At 32.4% G+C, this 21,553-nt stretch overlaps 1 non-coding gene across 1 annotated transcript; it reads right to left on the bottom strand.

Annotated features, from left to right (window-relative positions):
• Positions 1 to 6,824: 6,824 nt before the first annotated feature.
• On the bottom strand, positions 6,825 to 6,930 carry LOC145599932 (small nucleolar RNA R71). The gene has a single exon (XR_014104178.1). It is a non-coding gene; the product is annotated as a small nucleolar RNA R71 (small nucleolar RNA).
• Positions 6,931 to 21,553: the final 14,623 nt, after the last annotated feature.

Genomic DNA, 21,553 nt, shown 5'->3' on the forward strand with positions numbered 1-21,553 from the left:
AAAGCATAAAATAACATCTTAACATAACACTAGGAATTAAATACATCCTAACATGATACTAGGAATTATAAACAATAATAAGCATGCAATCTACATTGTTAATAAAATAAGGAGTAAGCTAATCTACTTACTTTGAAGCCTCGTACCTCTTTCTAAAAACAAAATACACAAGTTAGTAAATTTCAATGAAAATAAATAAATCAAAGAACTAAATTAAATAATTGAAAGAAAGAGTTATAAAGTTTAGACTGGATTTGGAACCAAACCCTCAGAAAATATTAAACCTTGCACGTCTAGGGCGAAGGCAACTTCGAACTTGGCTAGGTGTTTCAAGATCTTGTGAATGCGGAATATTGTATGTAAAAAGCTAGTTTAGAAAGAGAGGGAGAAAGAAAGCATATATTGCTCAAGAGAGAATAGAGAGAATTAAGGATGAGAGTTGATGAAAGTTGATGAGAATTGATGATTGAAAACGGGGATCCGAGGACCCTATTTATAAGAAAATAGTCAGAATTTAAAAAGGAATAAAACTCCACGCTGTCGCTAACAAACCGACCTTGTCGGCAGAAATTTATCTTGTCGCCAGGCGACAGAGTCTGTCGCGAGGCGACAAACCTGTCGTTTGGCGACAGAGACTGTTTTTGCGGATTTTGTTTTAATCATATCCTTTGATCCAGAAGTCTAAATAAGTCATATAATATGTCGTTGGAAAGCTCTTGAAGTCTAATTACAAATGCAATTGAAATCAGATTAAAATCTTTTGTAGATAAAAAGATATGGCTGAAATAGTGAAAGGGTGTCAGTTTTGGATAGAGTTTCGTATATCTTTCATATCGTTTTCGTTATAGCTTGGAATTAATATTATAATATATCATTGGAAAGATAATTTCAAGATCTACCCAGCCATATAAAATTTGGATAAAAAATTTGAGGCACGAAAATAATATCTGACTATCTTTGAACATCTTTAAATCCGAATAGAACTAGGAAAGTTTTTAAAGAAGGAAAGTTTTATTTAAATCAAATTCCATGATCTTATCTTTTCAAAAAAGGATAATTAAGATATTTTAGAAACTTATAAAAGATTCTAATCAATCCTAATTAGTTTAGGAATAGGATTAAACATTTAGACCCTCCTCATGATCATTGGGTCGTAGGTAAAATCCGGTTTGGGCCCAATTTAGTATTTTGGCCATAACTTCCTCATTATTCATCGAAATTGGGCTTATAATATATTTTTGGAAAGGTCTTTTCAAGCCCCATCCAAATACACCATTATAGGACCCTTATCATGGACCAAAATAAACTGGATTGGACGTTTTTATAAAATAGAATTGGGTTTTTGAAAACAGAAAGAAGGATTTTAATAAAAACTAACCGCAACACTTGACTTTTCACACTTTCACCTTATTCGATTATGGTTCGACGCAAAAGGTATTCATCACTGGGTTTGGTTTTGGGGAGACACAAATGGGTGTATACAGAATGTGTTTGACTTTTATTTGACTCAATTAGCTTTGTAGAATGCATTTGACTTTCATTTGACTCAATTAGATTTGTATGAATGTGTTTGACTTTCATTTTACTCAATTAGCTTTGTTAATTGCATTTCACTTTCATTTAGTTCCAAAAGCTTTGTTGGAATGTGTTTGACTTTCATTTGAGTCAATAAGTTTTGTTGAATGAATTTTACTTTCATTTGATGCAAAAGGCTATGTTTGAATGTGTTTGACTTTCAATTAACTCAATTATTTTTTTTGAATGCATTTGAATTTCATTTGATTCAAAAAGCTTTGTTTGAATGTGTTCGACTTTTATTGACTCAATTATCTTTGTTGAATGCGTTTGACTTTCATTTGATTCAAAAAGATTTGTTTAAACGTGTTTGACTTTCATTTAACTCAATTACCTATGATGAATGCATTTGACTTTCATTTAGTTCAAAAAGCTTTGTTTGAATTTGTTTGACTTACATTTGACTCAATTAGCTTTGTTGAATGCATTTGACTTTATTTGATTCAAAAAGCTTTGTATGAATGTTTTTGACTTTCATTTGACTCTATTATCTTTGTTGAATGCATTGGACTTTATTTGATTTAAAAATCTTTGTTTAAATGTGTTGGACTTTCATTTGACTTAATAATCTTAGTTGAATGCATTTGACTTTCATTTGGTTCAAAAAGCTTTGTTTGAATGAGTTTGACATTCATTTGATTAAAAAAGCTATGTTGAATGCATTTGACTTTCATTTGATTCAAAAAGCTTTGTTTGAATGTGTTTGACTTTCATTTGACTCAATTATCATTGTTAAATGCATTTGACTTTCATTTGACTTAATTGTCTTTGTTGAATGTATTTAACTTTCATTTGATTCAAAAAGCGTTGTTGAATGTGTTTGACATTCATTTGACTCAATGAGCTTTGTTGAATGCATTTGAGTTTTATTTGATTCAAAAAGTTTTGTATGAATGTGTTTGACTTTCATTTGACCCAATTACCTTTGCTGAATTCATTTGCCTTTCATTTGATTCAATATATCTCTTTTTTGTTGCTATTGAAAATAAGTTGTCTTACTAGTTATTACATTTTACATTCAATTGATTCAAAAAGCTTTGTTTGAATGTGTTTGACTTTCATTTGACTCAATTAGCTTTGTTGCATGCATTTGACTTTCATTTGATTCAAAAAGCTTTGTTTGAATGTGTTTGACTTTCATTTGAGTCAAAAAGCTTTGTTGAATGCATTTGACTTTCATTTGATTAAAAAAGCTTTGTTTGAATGTGTTTGACTTTCATATGACTCAATTGTCGTTGTTGAATGCATTTGACTTTCACCTGTTTAAATAAGCTTTGTTTGAATGAGTTTGATTTTCATTTGACTCAATTATCTTTATTGAATGTATTTGACTTTCATTTGATTCAAAAAGCGTTGTTGAATGTGTTTGACTTTCATTTGACTTAATTTGCTTTGTTGAATGCATTTGAGTTTTATTTGATTAAAAAAGCTTTGTATGAATGTGTTTGACTTTCATTTGACCCAATTACCTTTATTGAATGCATTTGACTTTTATTTGATTCAATAAATCTCTTTTTTGTTGCTATTGAAAACAAGTTGTCTTACTAGTTGTTGCAAGATTTCATCAATTTTTTTCTTGTTTCCATATATCAACAAATTCTGATAACTAATTCTTTATTTATAGCGATTTCAAAACAAATTGAGGCAAGAAATTTTTGTATTGTTCCTATTAGAAATTAGTCGTCTTACTAGTTGTTGCATTTTACATTCATTTGATTCAAAAAGCTTTGTTTGAATGTGTTTGACTTTCATTTGACACAATTAGCTTTCTTGAATGCATTTGACTTTTATTTGATTCAAAAACCTTTGTTTGAATGTGTTTGACTTTAATTTGCGTCAAAAAACTTTGTAGAATGCATTTGACTTTCATTTGATTTAAAAAGCTTTGTTTGAATGTGTTTGACTTTCAATTGAGTAAAAAAGCTATCTTGAATGCATTTGACTTTCATTTGATTCAAAAAGCTTTGTTTGAATGTGTTTGACTTTCATTTGATTCAATTATCTTTGTTGAATCCATTTGACTTTTATTTGATTCAAAAGCTTTGTTTGAATGTGTTCGACTTTCATTTGACTCAATTGTCTTTGTTGAATGTATTTGACTATCATTTGATTCAAAAAGCGTTGTTGAATGTGTTTGACTTTCATTTGACTCAATTAGCTTTGTTTAATGCATTTGAGTTTTATTTGATTTAAAAAGCTTTGTATGAATGTGTTTGACATTCATTTGACCAAATTACCTTTGTTGAATGCATTTGACTTTCATTTTATTCAATATATCTCTTTTTTGTTGCTATTGAAAACAAGTTGTCTTACTAGTTGTTGCTAGATTTCATCAAATTTTGTCTTGTTTCCATATATCAACAAATTTTGACAACTAATTTTTTATTTGAAGCGATTTAGAAACAAATTGAGGCAACAAATTTTTGAATTGTTCCTATTAGAAATTAGCCGTCTTACTAGTTGTTGCATTTTACATTCATTTGATTCAAAAAGCTTTGTTTGAATGTGTTTGACTTTCATTTGACTCAATTAGCTTTGTTGAATGCATTTTACTTTCATTTGATTCAAAAAGCTTTGTTTGAATGTGTTTGACTTTCATTTGAGTCAAAAAGCTTTGTTGAATGCATTTGACTTTCATTTGATTCAAAAAGCTTTGTTTGAATGTGTTTGATTTTCATTTGAGTCAAAAAGCTTTGTTTGACTGAGTTTGACTAAGTTTGACTCAATTATCTTTTTTGAATGCATTTGACTTTCATTTGACTCAATTGTCTTTGTTGAATGTATTTGACTTTCATTTGATTCAAAAAGCGTTGTTGAATGTGTTTGACTTTCATTTGACTCAATTAGCTTTGTTGAATGCATTTGAGTTTTATTTGATTCAAAAAGCTTTGTATGAATGTGTTTGACTTTCATTTGACCCAATTACCTTTATTGAATACATTTGACTTTCATTTGATTCAATATATCTCTTTTTTGTTGCTATTGAAAACAAGTTGTCTTACTAGTTGCTACAAGATTTCATCAAATTTTTTCTTGTTTCCATATATCTACAAATCTGACAACTAATGATGACTGACATTTATGGCACTCATTTGATCTCTTTTTGGATGATTTTCATTTCATTTTATTACTCTTTTCTTTAGTTTTCCTTAGTTATATTCTTAATTTCTTTATTTTATGCTTTTCATAGTTAGTTTATCTATTTTGTGCATTTTATAGTTTATTTGTTGTTTTTCCCTTTTATTTGCTTTTTTTTCTCTTATTTGTAGGTTATGACCGATTGTCCAAGAATTCCCGAGCTTCCTTTCCATGGTTTTTCATCAATTTTGATGCCTTATGCTTGTGCAAAGAGTTTCAAGTCAAGGGGGATCCGAGGAGCAAGCTTCAAGGCCTTGGTTATGCTCTTTTCATGGCTTTTATTCTTCCAAAATTCCAAGGAAGTTGTTGCCTACCATGTCCTCCATCACCATCATCAAAGGTGTCCGCACCTCATGAGCTAGGACGAAGAGAAGAAAGGAGGCCGCCTAGTTTGGTGCGGGCGCACTCGGGGAGTGTGCGGCCGCACATATGTCGTGTGCAGCCGCACATGAGGTGCGTGCGGGCGCACCTTTCTGGGTGCTTCCCGTGCGCGCTTCTCTCTCTCCTACGAGCGCCCGCACCGGCGTGGGTCTATTTTTGGACGTCAATCCTAACTTCCGATCCCCTTTGTATATATCGTTTTTTCCTTCCATTTTTAGAGGGAGAATTAGATCTTCATTAGTTAGAATTAGATTAGATTAGATTTTAGAGAGAGGAAAACACTAGTTCTTAGCTTTTTAGAGAGAGAAAATGTGGGTTTGATGATTGATGATTGAAGATTGCTACATTTGATTGGATTTCTATCAAGTTTGTAAGGATTCTTTACTCTTTAATGCAATTTCATGTTTGATTTTATTAGTATTGTTGTTTGATTCGGTTGATTAATAGTTTGATTGATTTGGATTGAATTTGTTGATTTCAATTGATGAATTTGGGTATGATGATTAGTTTAGCTTTGATCTTGATGTTTTTCATGGATTGTGAGTAGTTTTATTGCTAGGGTAGTGGTGAAGCATGTATTGATGATATATTGAGATTAATTTGGGGAAATTGATTGAGTTGATAATGTGATTAAATTGGTTGATTGATTTTGTGCATGTGTGTGCTTAATTAGGCTTGATCACCCTTGTTATTCACACTAGATTGCATTGTGAGTTCACATTGATACGGACCATTGATTTGTGGCTTACATTTACTCGATTGAGATATCTTGTGACGTATCCTAGCTAGTGTTTGATGTAGTTGGCGCTAATTAGACCTCTAGGAGAATAGCACGATGTGCTCTTTTGGTTGCAGTTTTAATTTTCCCTCACATTGCTTGACTTGATTGGTTGACCTCCCAAATTGATTGAATTTCATTGTTGATGCATGTGGATCCATTCCCCTAGTGTCTTTACATTTGATTTAATACAAGTTTATTGCATTGTTTAGCTTAGTCTTAGTTCCTACCATAAACCCCTCACTTGACTTCGGAGTAGCTTGATACTAGGCAATATACATTCAATCTCCATTCCTTTGGGTTCGACCTCGACTTACCACTACACTTCCATAGGGGTTTGTTCAGTTATAAATATTGTTTGATTGGGTGGGGTGGTAGCCCAACGACCTACCGTTCCTCCTCCCATCAAAATGGCGCCGTTGTCGGGGAATGATGCTTTGACTGCATATTGTTGTTGAGTCTATTCCACTTTATTTGCAAAATACAAAAAGATTTTACTCTTTAGGCTACACTTGTAGCCGTGCTACTAATATTTTCTTTGAGTTTTGTATGCATAGATCCCAAGTCATGGGAGAAAGCCCAAGAATTGCCTTGAAGGAACTAGGAGTGCCCGGTGCTTATAGGTTTGAGAGCGGCATAGCTCCACCTACAACACCGGCAAACGACTTTGAAATTCGGCCGACAATGATCACCTTAATTGAGAGGAGACAATATAGTGGGGCTAAGAATGAGAGCCCATTGAACCATCTTAGGGAGTTTGAAAAATATTGCAACACTATCAATGTCAATGGAGTTTCTCAAGAGTTTATCCGCCTCAAGTTATTCCCCTTCTCTCTCATAGGAAGATCTTTGGAATAGCTAGACAAAGAAGTGAAGCCCAATTCCTTGAGAACATGGGATGATGTCACAAAAGCTTTCTTGTCCCGTTTCTACCCACCAAAGAAGACGACAAAGGCTAGAGCCTTAATCCAAAGTTTTAAGCAATTTCCTAGAGAGAACCTCTATGAAGCATGGGAGAGGTACAAGGACTACCAAAGGGAATGCCCTCACCACGGAATTCCAACATACCAAGTGATCCAAATCTTCTATAGTGGTTTGAACTTTCAAGGTAGATCGAGCCTAGATGCCGGAGCCGGAGGGCCAATCATGAACAAGACGGAAGAAGAGGTTGTGGATGTAATAGACGATGTGGTAAGGAATTACATGGATTGGCATGATGTAGAGAGGGAATCGGCAAGCACAAGTTGTTCAACCGATCAATCTTATGTTATCAACGATTTGTCCACAATGGTCTCGGAATTAAAAAAGGAGGTGAATTCTCTCAAGAACAAGCTGGAGAGTCCTTCACAAGCTTCTAGTCTTCCCTCCCAATTTAAGGGGAGAGGTACATCTTCCTACTCTAACCCTCTTTTTGCTTCTTGTTGCATGATTAGAGAAGCTTGGTTTGTGATATGTGTGGAAAGAATGATCATGATGCTTCTAATTGCCCCAATGTTCCTTGTGATAGATATGATGGATATGAGAATGTGCATGTGAATTGTGATGATAATAATGATTTTGGACATAGATTTAATGCTCAAAAGATTGTTGGGAATAGGAATTATCACAATCATGGGAGCTATGATAATTACAACCAAAAGAGTGGTTATGGTAACCGTGTGACCCAAGAATTTTGTGGTAACCATAATAACTTTTGTTGTAATGATCAAAGCCATGGCCAAGAATATGGGGATCATAACCAAGGTTATGGTAACCATAATCAAAATTCCGGCCAAAATCATGGTAAGGGTAATTGGAGTAATCAAGGTAGGGGAGGTTTTCAAAATGATGTTCAAAGAGATACCCCACCCCAACTTACTCCAAAGATTCAAAGCCAAGGTGATGATTTCTTTACTCAAAAATCCCAATTGAATAGGCTAGAACATTTCATGATGGGTCAATCTAAGATGTTGAATGAATTCACATTATATTGTCTTGTAATAAAATGTTTGAGGTCCTATTTACTCATGGAAAGATGCTTGAGAACCAAATTGTTCAACTAGCCAACCCTTTGAAAGATTGTGCTAGTCCATCTCCTTTACCTTCACAAGAAGTTGATTCTAGGGAACCGATCTGTGCTATGACCGCTAAGAGTGGTAAGGTCCTTAAAGAAAGTGTTCCTAAGAAGAGTAAGGAGAGTGAAAAAGAGAATGATTCGAGTGAAGAGAATAAGAATGAAGAGCCTAGCAAGATGAATGAGGATTCCAATGATAAGCTTAAGGAGAAAGAGCGGAAGCAAGATGAGGTTTACAAACCTAGACTTCCTTACCCCCAAAAGCACAATAGGCATAAATTGGATGAGCAATTTGGGAAGTTCATCGACATGCTTAGGCAACTTCATCTTACTCTTCCTTTTACCGATGTTGTAGAACAAATGCCAAACTATGCTAAGTTTCTTAAGGAAATTTTGAGCGGTAAAAGAGATTGCAATATGGTAGAACCGGTGAATCTAGGGGAGTGTTTTAGTGCCTTTATTCAAAATGACCTACCCCAAAAGTTGAAGGATCCCGGAAATTTCTCCGTACCTTGCAAAATCAAAGGAAAATTGTTCCAAAATGCTCTTTGTGATCTTGGTGCTAGTGTTAGTATCATGCCTTATTCCGTTTTTAAGAAACTTAAGCTAGGTGAACTCCTTCCATCCAATCTGACCCTTCAATTGGCCGATTGGTCTATTAAGTTTCCAAAGGGGAGAGTTGAGGATGTTCCTCTCAAGATAGGAGGGTTCACCATTCCCGTTGATTTCATTGTGCTTGAGATTGTGGAAGATGACCATATCCCTATCATCTTAGGAAGACCTTTCTTAGCCACCTCGGGAGCCTTGATAGATGTTAAGAGAGGTCTTATTACCTTGAGAATCGGTAAGAATGAGGAAAGTTTTGATTTGAAACCAACACATGAGTCTTTGTCTCTTGTAAAAGGGATTATGTGTGTTAATTCCCCTCGCCTTATTGATGATATATGCATTATTGATTCTTCACATAACGATTTTCTTGAGAATTATGATGATGTGCTTTTGAGTTGTGATTGCAAGAAGGTTAGTGAAGATAAAGTGATGATTCCTAAGCTTATGGACGAGGAGGAAATTGACATTCCTCATTGGTTTGAACTCTATCCTCAAGATGAAGGTGATGTTTCTATGAGTTTAGATGGTGAAGAACCATGTACAAAGAGAGACAAGGCAAAGAAAAGAGCACGAGCTTCTAAGAAAAAGAGAATGAGAAAGAAGTTGTGGAAAGAAAAGCTTGCATTTGAAAGGTCTTTGTATGAAATCTCATCAAGCAACAACGAGAAGTTGCTAGAAGTTGAAGAGAAATTTGCTCTTTCTACTACCTTGAAGAAGGTGGTGTTCTTTGACCCTCCATGATTTGGAGGAAGGGTCGAGCTTAGGACCTTAAGAAAACGCTTCCCGGGAGGCAACCCAGAGATTCTAACTTTTCTTTTTGATTTTTGAGTTTTCTTGTTTTTGTTTCTTTTATTACCTTTTCTTTTCTTTCACTTTTCTACTTGTTTGGACTTTTAGGATGAATTTGCGGGATTGGATTTCTTCAAGAATGCATGGTGAATGGAAGGTGTTTGCAACACTTATCATAAATGTGTTCGATTCCGATCGAAATTTGAGGTAAAAGGGGTAAGAATTTTAGAGAGGTAAATAGGAAATTCATGTTTTGAAAGTTGGAGGAAGTTGATACTTAGTGAGTTCTTGTGGTGAGCACATGAATCTTTATCTTTGAGCTCTTTAAAAATGTTTTTAGCTACTGCCTATGGTGTTGCTCATCACCATCATGATTCATGTGCGCACCCAAGTGGGCAATAAGTATCGAAAATAAGAAAAAAAGAAAGAATGAGGAAGCACAGCAAGGTGCGGCCGCACACGCACACAGTGCGGGCGCACACCTTGCGTGTGCAGGCGCACAGGCTACAAGTGCGGCCGCACGCCCCCTGTAGCCGTGCCATTTTATTTCTTCTTCCTTCTTCTTCCTTTCATTTCCTCATCCTTCATCTCCTACCTCACGCACTCCCCTCTCAAGCCCTCACTCGAGCGCACCTCAAACCCTCCTCATTCTCCATCAAAAACTCTTCAAATCATCACAAAATTCACTCTTGTTGCTTTCTTAGTTTCCTTTCTTTCATTCCTTTTTATTCTTTGATTAGTTTAGCTTTTATTTTCCCTTAGTTGTATATACTTTTTGCTTAGTTTAGTTTCCTTTTATTTGTTGTTTTCTTTCCTTTATTTTGAAGTTACTAACCATCTTCTTTGTTTATAGCTTCTTTTATTTTTCTTTTTCTCACTTGGTTTCTTGAAGAAGCTTTTGGTCATGGAATGCAACGAGGTGGTTTCTACTTGCTTCGTTAATTTTTGCTAAGCTTGGAGCCCGGTGAGATCTTTCTTATTTTTCTCTTTATTTTTCTTGGTTGCATAGAATAGGATTAGCTTAGGGGAAGTAGAATGGTTCGAGGATGAATGCTTGTTAACACATAATGTGTTTGGGATCGATGACGATGATGTCAATCGATCACTTGTTTGTCGATTGGGATTCTTATGTGTTTAACTTGCTTTCTAGTCCATTTCATATTATTTCTCCTATTTTCCTTTTCTATGTCTCCATTTCTTTTCTTTTATTTTTCTTATACTTTCCTTTTCTTTTATTTTCTTTTATTTTTCTTTTTATTTGTGGTTTGATTTTGAGGCCTTATTTTTCATTTTTTCTTTTGAATTGAACTTTGTACATTGGACTTGTCTTTTGCATGATTTTCTTCCTAGGTTGTAAAGGTATGCACGGTTTGAGACTATGTTTGGTTGACTCTAGGATAGGTGTATGCTAGGGTAGTTGGTTTGAACTAGGAGGATCATGAAGCCGGATTGTACTTGTTTGTGGCATGCTTGGTAGTTGCTCCCTATAGTCAATTTGACACCATTAGTGAGTTTTTGCTACATCCTTGTGAGGTTACTTGTTTTTCTAGCCTTCAACATTCTTTGTATGAGCGGTGTGGATCCTTGACTATGCAAACCTAATCTAATAAAGCTTGATGTATGATTCTTAAACCCGAGACCGAACTATCTAGGAAGGACAAAGGCACATTTTTCGGGGTGGTATTTTTCATTTTTGTTATATTTTGTTATTTTCTTTATTTTTGGGTTTACATTTGCCTTCTTGCAACCATTTGAGCCTTATCCTTTCTTTTCAAGCCACATCTTTAGTTCTTTGACCTTTTGTTTCATTTTCTTTCTATTCTTGGTTTTTGTGAAGCAAAATGATCATTTGTGATGGAGTTTGTGGTGCTTGAGTTGGAGTTTTGGTTTTTATGAATGCAAGATTGTGATATCTTTTTCTTTGTGAATAATGGCAAATACTTGAGAAAAAGTCGTCCTACTTTATTAAAGGCATGGACTAATACGTTGCATAATAGAAAAAGCCGTCCGAATTAAGTAAAAGGCAAGGACATTGCAAATTCAAATAAAAACAAAAAAATTGAAAAAGTGAAAAAATTCAAAAATATTTTGATGTATTCTTTTCTCCTTCTAAGCATTGAGGACAATGCTTCATTTTAGCTTGGGGGAAAAGCGTGTACGTTTTTTGTATATATTTCTTTGTGAGTATAGCTTCAAGTAAGCTTGGGGATGTTGTTTTTGTTTGGTAATTTCTTGATTGTGGTGTTAAGGATTGATCACCCTTTTGCTTCACTTTTTAGGAAAATCACCAAATTTTAAATTTTAGCCTACCTTCACCCTTTATGCCTTACGTTACAACCTTGGGGAAAGACCTTTCGACCTAGACAGTTGAGTCACTATTCGGGGGAGGGCATCATGGGTCATTTCCTAAGGAAAGGGGATGCATAGTCGAGATTGTCGAGTAACCTAAATAAAATTCTTTTTCCGGTTCCTTCGAGGAATCATTGGGATACTCACTAAGGGGAGATTTGAGACTAGTGGGGAGAACGCGGTAAGATTGTTTGGGATGAACGTGGATTGTGATGTCTAGTTCCTATGCCAAGCATACCCTATGTTTCAATCAACCTTAGATATCTTGAAAAGTGCATACCTTAACTACTTGAGAAAGATTTTCATTCATTTGCATTATAGTCTTTATGTGAGTTCATTTTACAAAGGTTTGTTTTCATTTTTTTTTCTTTTATTTCCATGGTTTTGCCTCATTGATGTTTGGTGGAGAGTTATGGGTCAAACTCTTAGGATACCCTTACGAGACCTCACTCATCCTCATAGGCGACTTTGTTGTTTAAAGGGCTTGTTGTAGCTAAAAGTAACCGTGATTCCTACGGCAGTGAGTTTTAGTGTATATTCTTATCTTGAGTCTTTCTTTTTCATTTTCAATAAATTTTTCATCCTTGATCTTTCTTGCTTTGTTTTGCTCAAGAACGAGCAAAAGTTTAGCTTGGGGAATTTGATGAGTGACATTTATGGCACTCATTTGATCTCTTTTTGGATGATTTTCATTTTATTTTATTACTCTTTTCTTTAGTTTTCCTTAGTTTTATTCTTAATTTCTTCATTTTATGCTTTTCATAGTTAGTTTCTCTATTTTGTGCATTTTATAGTTTATTTGTTGTTTTTCCCTTTTATTTGCTTTTTCTCTCTTATTTGTAGGTTATGATCGATTGTCCAAGAATTCCCGAGCTTCCTTTCCATGGTTTTTCATCAATTTTGATGCCTTATGCTTGTGCAAAGAGTTTCAAGTCAAGGGGGATCCGAAGAGCAAGCTTCAAGGCCTTGGTTATGCTCTTTTCATGGCTTTTATTCTTCAAGAATTCCAAGGAAGTTGCTTCCTACCTTGTCCTCCATCACCATCATCAAAGGTGTCCGCACCTCATGAGCTAGGGCGAAGAAAAGAAATGAGGCTGCCTAGTTTGGTGCGGGCACACTCGGGGAGTGTGCGGCCGCACATATGTCATGTGCGGCCGCACATGAGGTGCGTGCGGGCGCACCTTTCAGGGTGCTTCTCGTGCGCGCTTCTTTCTCTCCTACGAGCGCCCGCACCGGCATGGGTCTATTTTTGGACGTCAATCCTAACTTTCCGATCCCCTTTGTATATATAGTTTTTTCCTTCCATTTGTATATATAGTTTTTTCCTTCCATTTTTAGAGGGAGAATTAGATCTTCATTAGTTAGATTTAGATTAGATTAGATTTTAGAGAGAGAAAAACACTAGTTCTTAGCTTTTTAGAGAGAGAAAATGTGGGTTTGATGATTGATGATTGAAGATTGCTACATTTGATTTGATTTCTATCAAGTTTGTAAGGATTCTTTACTCTTTAATGCAATTTCATGTTTTATTTTATTAGTATTGTTGTTTGTTTCGGTTGATTAATATATAGTTTGATTTATTAGGATTGAAATTGTTGATTTCAATTGATGAATTTGGGTATGATGATTAGTTTAGCTTTGATCTTGATTTTTTCATGGATTGTGAGTAGTTTTACTGCTAGGGTAGTGGTGAAGCATGTATTGATGATGAATTAAGATTAATTTGGGGAAATTGATTGAGTTGATAATGTGATTAAATTGGTTGATTGATTTTGTGCATATGTGTGCTTGATTAGGCTTGATCACCCTTGTTATTCACACTAGATTGCATTGTGAGTTCACATTGATACGGACCATTGATTTGTGGCTTACATTTACTCGATTGAGATATCTTGTGATGTTTCCTAGCTAGTGTTTGATGTAGTTGGCGCTAATTAGACCTCTAGGAGAATAGCACGATGTGCTCTTTTGGTTGCAATTTCGGTTTTCCCTCACATTGCTTGACTTGATTGGTTGACCTCCCAAATTGATTGAATTTCATTGTTGATGCATGTGGATCCATTCCCCTAGTGTCTTTACATTTGATTTAGTACAAGTTTATTGCATTGTTTAGCTTAGTCTTAGTTCCTACCATAAACCCCTCACTTGACTTCGGAGTAGCTTGATACTAGGCAATATACATTCAATCTCCATTCCTTTGGGTTCGACCTTGACTTACCACTACACTTCCATAGGGGTTTGTTCAGTTATAAATATTGCTTCATTGGGTGGGGTGGTAGCCCAACGACCTACCGTTCCTCCTCCCATCAACTAATTTTTTATTTATAGCGATTTAGAAACAAATTCAGGGAACAAATTTTTGAATTGTTCCTATTAGAAATTAGCCGTCTTACTAGTTGTTGCATTTTACATTCAATTTATTCAAAAAGCTTTGTTTGAATGTGTTTGACTTTCATTTGACTCAATTAGCTTTGTTGAATGCATTTGACTTTCATTTGATTCAAAAACCTTTGTTTGAATGTGTAAGACTTTAATTTGAGTCAAAAAACTTTTGGAGAATGCATTTGACTTTCATTTGATTCAAAAAGCTTTGTTTGAATGTGTTTGACTTTCATTTTAGTTAAAAAGCTATGTTGAATGCATTTGACTTTCATTTGATTCAAAAAACTTTGTTTGAATGTGTTTGACTTTCATTTGATTCAATTATCTTTGTTGAATGCATTTGACTTACATTTGATTCAAAAGCTTTGTTTGAATGTGTTTGACTTTCATTTGACTCATTTAGCTTTGTTTAATGCATTTGAGTTTTATTTGATTTAAAAAGCTTTGTATGAATGTGTTTGACATTCATTTGACCCAATTACCTTTGTTGAATGCATTTGACATTCATTTGGTTCAATATATCTCTTTTTTGTTGCTATTAAAAACAAGTTGTCTTACAAGTTGTTGCTAGATTTCATCAAATTTTGTCTTGTTTCCATATATCAACAAATTCTGACAACTAATTTTTTATTTGTAGCAATTTAGAAACAAATTGAGGCAACAAATTTTTGAATTGTTTCTATTAGAAATTAGCCGTCTTACTAGGTATTGCATTTTACATTCATGTGATTCAAAAAGCTTTGTTTGAATGTCTTTGACTTTCATTTGACTCAATTAGCTTTGTTGAATACATTTGACTTTCATTTGATTCAAAAAGCTTTGTTTGAATGTGTTTGACTTTCATTTAAGTCAAAAAGCTTTGTTGAATGCATTTGACTTTCATTTGATTCAAAAACCTTTGTTTGAATGTGTTAGACTTTAATTTGAGTCAAAAAACTTTTGGAGAATGCATTTGACTTTCATTTGATTCAAAAAGCTTTGTTTGAATGTGTTTGACTTTCATTTGAGTTAAAAAGCTATGTTGAATGCATTTGGCTTTCATTTGATTCAAAAAGCTTTGTTGAATGTGTTGGACTTTCATTTGAGTCAAAAAGCTATGTTGAATGCATTTGACTTTCATTTGATTCAAAAAGCTTTGTTTGAATGTGTTTGACTTTCATTTTACTCAATTATCTTTGTTGAATGCATTTGACATTCATTTGATTCAAAAAGCTTTGTTTGAATGTGTTTGGCTTTCATTTGACTCAATTGTCTTTGTTGAATGTATTTGACTTTCATTTGATTCTAAAAGCGTTGTTGAATGTGTTTGACTTTCATTTGATTTAATTAGCTTTGTTGTACGCATTTGAGTTTTATTTGATTCAAAATGCTTTGTATGAATGTGTTTAACTTTCATTAGACCCAATTACCTTTGTTGAATGCATTTGACTTTCATTTGATTCAATATATCTCTTTTTTATTGCTATTAAAAACAAGTTGTCTTACTAGTTGTTGCTTAATTTCATCAAATTTTGTCTTGTTTCCATATATCAACCAATTCCGACAACTAATTTTTTATTTGTAACGATTTAGAAACAAATTGAGGCAACAAATTTTTGACTTGTTCCTATTAGAAATTAGCCGTCTTACTAGTTGTTGCATTTTACATTAATTTGATTTAAAAAGCTTTATTTGAATGTGTTTGACTTTCATTTGACTCAATTAGCATTGTTGAATGCATTTGACTTTCATTTGATTCAAAAAGCTTTGTTAGAATGTGTTTGACTTTCATTTGAGTCAAAAAACTTTGTTGAATGCATTTGACTTTCCTTTGATTCAAAAAGCTTTGTTTGAATGTGTTTGACTTTCATTTGAGTCAAAAAGCTATGTTGAATGCATTTGACTTTCATTTGATTTAAAAAGCTTTGTTTATATGTTTTTCACTTTCATTTGACTTAATTATCTTTGTTGAATGCATTTAACTTTCATTTGATTCAAAAAGCTTTGTTTGAATGTGTTTGACTTTCATTTGACTCATTTGTCTTTGTTGAATGTATTTGACTTTCATTTGATTCAAAAAGCGTTGTTCAATGTGTTTGACTTTCATTTGATTTAATTAGCTTTGTTGAAAGCATTTGAGTTTTATTTGATTCAAAAAGCTTTGTATGAATGTGTTTGACTTTCATTTGACCCAATTACCTTTGTTGAATGCATTTAACTTTTATTTAATTCAGTATATCTCTTTTTTGTTGCTATTGAAAACAAGTTATCTTACTAGTTGTTTCTAGATTTCATCAAATTTTGTCTTGTTTCCATATACCAAAAAATTCTGACAACTAATTATTTATTTGTAGCGATTTTGAAACAAATTGAGGCAACAAATTTTTGAATCGTTCCTATTAGAAATTAGCCGTCTTTACATTCATTTGTTTCAAAAAGCTTTGTTTCAATGTGTTTGACTTTCATTTGACTCAATTAGCATTGTTGAATGCATTTGACTTTCATTTGATTCAAAAAGCTTTGTTTGAATGTGTTTGACTTTCATTTAAGTCAAAAAGCTTTGTTGAATGCATTTGACTTTCATTTGATTCAAAAAGCTTTGTTTGAATGTATTTGACTTTCATTTGAGTCAAAAAGCTACGTTGAATGCATTTGACTTTCATTTGATTTAAAAAGCTTTGTTTGAATGTGTTTGACTTTCATTTGACTCAATTACCTTTGTTGAATGCATTTCACTTTCATTCGATTCAAAAAGCTTTGTTTGAATGTGTTTGACTTTCATTTGACTCAATTGTCTTTGTTGAATGTATTTGACATTCATTTGATTCAAAAAGCGTTGTTGAATCTGTTTGACTTTCGTTTGACTCAATTAGCTTTGTTGAATGCATTTGAGTTTTATTTGATTCAAAAAGCTTTGTATGAATGTGTTTGACTTTCATTTAACCCAATTACCTTTGTTGAATGCATTTGACTTTCATTTGGTTAAATATATCTCTTTTTTGTTGCTATTGAAAACAAGTTGTCTTACAAGTTTTTGCTAGATTTCATAAAATTTTGTCTTGTTTCCATATAACAACAAATTCTGACAACTAATTTTTTATATGTAGCAATTTAGAAACAAATTGAGGCAACAAATTTTTGAATTGTTCCTATTAGAAATTAGCCGTCTTACTAGTTGTTGCATTTTACATTAATTTGATTCAAAAAGCTTTGTTTGAATGTGTTTGACTTTCATTTGAGTCAAAAAACTTTGTTGAATGCATTTGACTTTCCTTTGATTCAAAAAGCTTTGTTTGAATGTGTTTGACTTTCATTTGAGTCAAAAAGCTATGTTGAATGCATTTGACTTTCATTTGATTTAAAAAGCTTTGTTTATATGTTTTTCACTTTCAATTGACTCAATTATCTTTGTTGAATGCATTTGACTTTCATTTGATTCAAAAAGCTTTGTTTGAATGTGTTTGACTTTCATTTGACTCAATTGTCTTTGTTGAATGTATTTGACTTTCATTTGATTCAAAAAGCGTTGTTCAATGTGTTTGACTTTCATTTGATTTAATTAGCTTTGTTGAAAGCATTTGAGTTTTATTTGATTCAAAAAGCTTTGTATGAATGTGTTTGACTTTCATTTGACCCAATTACCTTTGTTGAATATATTTAACTTTTATTTAATTCAGTATATCTCTTTTTTGTTGCTATTGAAAACAAGTTATCTTACTAGTTGTTGCTAGATTTCATCAAATTTTGTCTTGTTTCCATATACCAACAAATTCTGACAACTAATTATTTATTTGTAGCGATTTTGAAACAAATTGAGGCAACAAAATTTTGAATCGTTCCTATTAGAAATTAGTCGTCTTTACATTCATTTGTTTCAAAAAGCTTTGTTTCAATGTGTTTGACTTTCATTTGACTCAATTAGCATTGTTGAAAGCATTTGACTTTCATTTGATTCAAAAAGCTTTGTTTGAATGTGTTTGACTTTCATTTGACTCAATTACCTTTGTTGAATGCATTTGACTTTCATTCGATTCAAAAAGCTTTGTTTGAATGTGTTTGACTTTCATTTGACTCAATTGTCTTTGTTGAATGTATTTGACATTCATTTGATTCAAAAAGCGTTGTTGAATCTGTTTGACTTTCGTTTGACTCAATTAGCTTTGTTGAATGCATTTGAGTTTTATTTGATTCAAAAAGCTTTGTATGAATGCGTTTGACTTTCATTTGACCCAATTACCTTTGTTGAATGCATTTGACTTTCATTTGGTTAAATATATCTCTTTTTTGTTGCTATTGAAAACAAGTTGTCTTACAAGTTGTTGCTAGATTTCATAAAATTTTGTCTTGTTTCCATATAACAACAAATTCTGACAACTAATTTTTTATATGTAGCAATTTAGAAACAAATTGAGGCAACAAATTTTTGAATTGTTCCTATTAGAAATTAGCCGTCTTACTAGTTGTTGCATTTTACATTAATTTGATTCAAAAAGCTTTGTTTGAATGTGTTTGACTTTCATTTGAGTCAAAAAACTTTGTTGAATGCATTTGACTTTCCTTTGATTCAAAAAGCTTTGTTTGAATGTGTTTGACTTTCATTTGAGTCAAAAAGCTATGTTGAATGCATTTGACTTTCATTTGATTTAAAAAGCTTTGTTTATATGTTTTTCACTTTCATTTGACACAATTATCTTTGTTGAATGCATTTGACTTTCATTTGATTCAAAAAGCTTTGTTTGAATGTGTTTGACTTTCATTTGACTCAATTGTCTTTGTTGAATGTATTTGACTTTCATTTGATTCAAAAAGCGTTGTTCAATGTGTTTGACTTTCATTTGATTTAATTAGCTTTGTTGAAAGCATTTGAGTTTTATTTGATTCAAAAAGCTTTGTATGAATGTGTTTGACTTTCATTTGACCCAATTACCTTTGTTGAATGCATTTAACTTTTATTTAATTCAGTATATCTCTTTTTTCTTGCTATTGAAAACAAGTTATCTTACTAGTTGTTGCTAGATTTCATCAAATTTTGTCTTGTTTCCATATACCAACAAATTCTGACAACTAATTATTTATTTGTAGCGATTTTGAAACAAATTGAGGCAACAAATTTTTGAATCGTTCCTATTAGAAATTAGCCGTCTTTTTATTCATTTGTTTCAAAAAGCTTTGTTTCAATGTGTTTGACTTTCATTTGACTCAATTAGCATTGTTGAATGCATTTGACTTTCATTTGATTCAAAAAGCTTTGTTTGAATGTGTTTGACTTTCATTTAAGTCAAAAAGCTTTGTTGAATGCATTTGACTTTCATTTGATTCAAAAAGCTTTGTTTGAATGTATTTGACTTTCATTTGAGTCAAAAAGCTACGTTGAATGCATTTGACTTTCATTTGATTCAAAAAGCTTTGTCTGAATGTGTTTGACTTTCATTTGACTCAATTACCTTTGATGAATGCATTTGACTTTCATTCGATTCAAAAAGCTTTGTTTGAATGTGTTTGACTTTCATTTGACTCAATTGTCTTTGTTGAATGTATTTGACATTCATTTGATTCAAAAAGCGTTGTTGAATCTGTTTGACTTTCGTTTGACTCAATTAGCTTTGTTGAATTCATTTGAGTTTTATTTGATTCAAAAAGCTTTGTATGAATGCGTTTGACTTTCATTTGGCCCAATTACCTTTGTTGAATGCATTTGACTTTCATTTGGTTAAATATATCTCTTTTTTGTTGCTATTGAAAACAAGTTGTCTTACAAGTTGTTGCTAGATTTCATAAAATTTTGTCTTGTTTCCATATAACAACAAATTCTGACAACTAATTTTTTATATGTAGCAATTTAGAAACAAATTGAGGCAACAAATTTTTGAATTGTTCCTATTAGAAATTAGCCGTCTTACTAGTTGTTGCATTTTACATTAATTTGATTCAAAAAGCTTTGTTTGAATGTGTTTGACTTTCATTTGAGTCAAAAAACTTTGTTGAATGCATTTGACTTTCCTTTGATTCAAAAAGCTTTGTTTGAATGTGTTTGACTTTCATTTGAGTCAAAAAGCTATGTTGAATGCATTTGACTTTCATTTGATTTAAAAAGCTTTGTTTATATGTTTTTCACTTTCATTTGACTCAATTATCTTTGTTGAATGCATTTGACTTTCATTTGATTCAAAAAGCTTTGTTTGAATGTGTTTGACTTTCATTTGACTCAATTGTCTTTGTTGAATGTATTTGACTTTCATTTGATTCAAAAAGCGTTGTTCAATGTGTTTGACTTTCATTTGATTTAATTAGCTTTGTTGAAAGCATTTGAGTTTTATTTGATTCAAAAAGCTTTGTATGAATGTGTTTGACTTTCATTTGACCCAATTACCTTTATTGAATGCATTTAACTTTTATTTAATTCAGTATATCTCTTTTTTGTTGCTATTGAAAACAAGTTATCTTACTAGTTGTTGCTAGATTTCATCAAATTTTGTCTTGTTTCTATATACCAACAAATTCTGACAACTAATTATTTATTTGTAGCGATTTTGAAACAAATTGAGGCAACAAATTTTTGAATCGTTCCTATTAGAAATTAGCCGTCTTTACATTCATTTGTTTCAAAAAGCTTTGTTTCAATGTGTTTGACTTTCATTTGACTCAATTAGCATTGTTGAATGCATTTGACTTTCATTTGATTCAAAAAGCTTTGTTTGAATGTGTTTGACTTTCATTTAAGTCAAAAAGCTTTGTTGAATGCATTTGACTTTCATTTGATTCAAAAAGCTTTGTTTGAATGTATTTGACTTTCATTTGAGTCAAAAAGCTACGTTGAATGCATTTGACTTTCATTTGATTCAAAAAGCTTTGTTTGAATGTGTTTGACTTTCATTTGACTCAATTACCTTTGTTGAATGCATTTGACTTTCATTCGATTCAAAAAGCTTTGTTTGAATGTGTTTGACTTTCATTTGACTCAATTGTCTTTGTTGAATGTATTTGACATTCATTTGATTCAAAAAGCGTTGTTGAATCTGTTTGACTTTCGTTTGACTCAATTAGCTTTGTTGAATTCATTTGAGTTTTATTTGATTCAAAAAGCTTTGTATGAATGCGTTTGACTTTCATTTAACCCAATTACCTTTGTTGAATGCATTTGACTTTCATTTGGTTAAATATATCTCTTTTTTGTTGCTATTGAAAACAAGTTGTCTTACATGTTGTTGCTAGATTTCATAAAATTTTGTCTTGTTTCCATATAACAACAAATTCTGACAACTAATTTTTTATATGTAGCAATTTAGAAACAAATTGAGGCAACAAATTTTTGAATTGTTCCTATTAGAAATTAGCCGTCTTACTAGTTGTTGCATTTTACATTAATTTGATTCAAAAAGCTTTGTTTGAATGTGTTTGACTTTCATTTTAGTCAAAAAACTTTGTTGAATGCATTTGACTTTCCTTTGATTCAAAAAGCTTTGTTTGAATGTGTTTGACTTTCATTTGAGTCAAAAAGCTATGTTGAATGCATTTGACTT

This window comes from Chenopodium album, chromosome 20, assembly GCF_948465745.1.
Source record: "Chenopodium album chromosome 20, dcCheAlbu1.1, whole genome shotgun sequence".
In the NCBI taxonomy this organism is placed as follows: Eukaryota; Viridiplantae; Streptophyta; class Magnoliopsida; order Caryophyllales; family Amaranthaceae; genus Chenopodium; species Chenopodium album.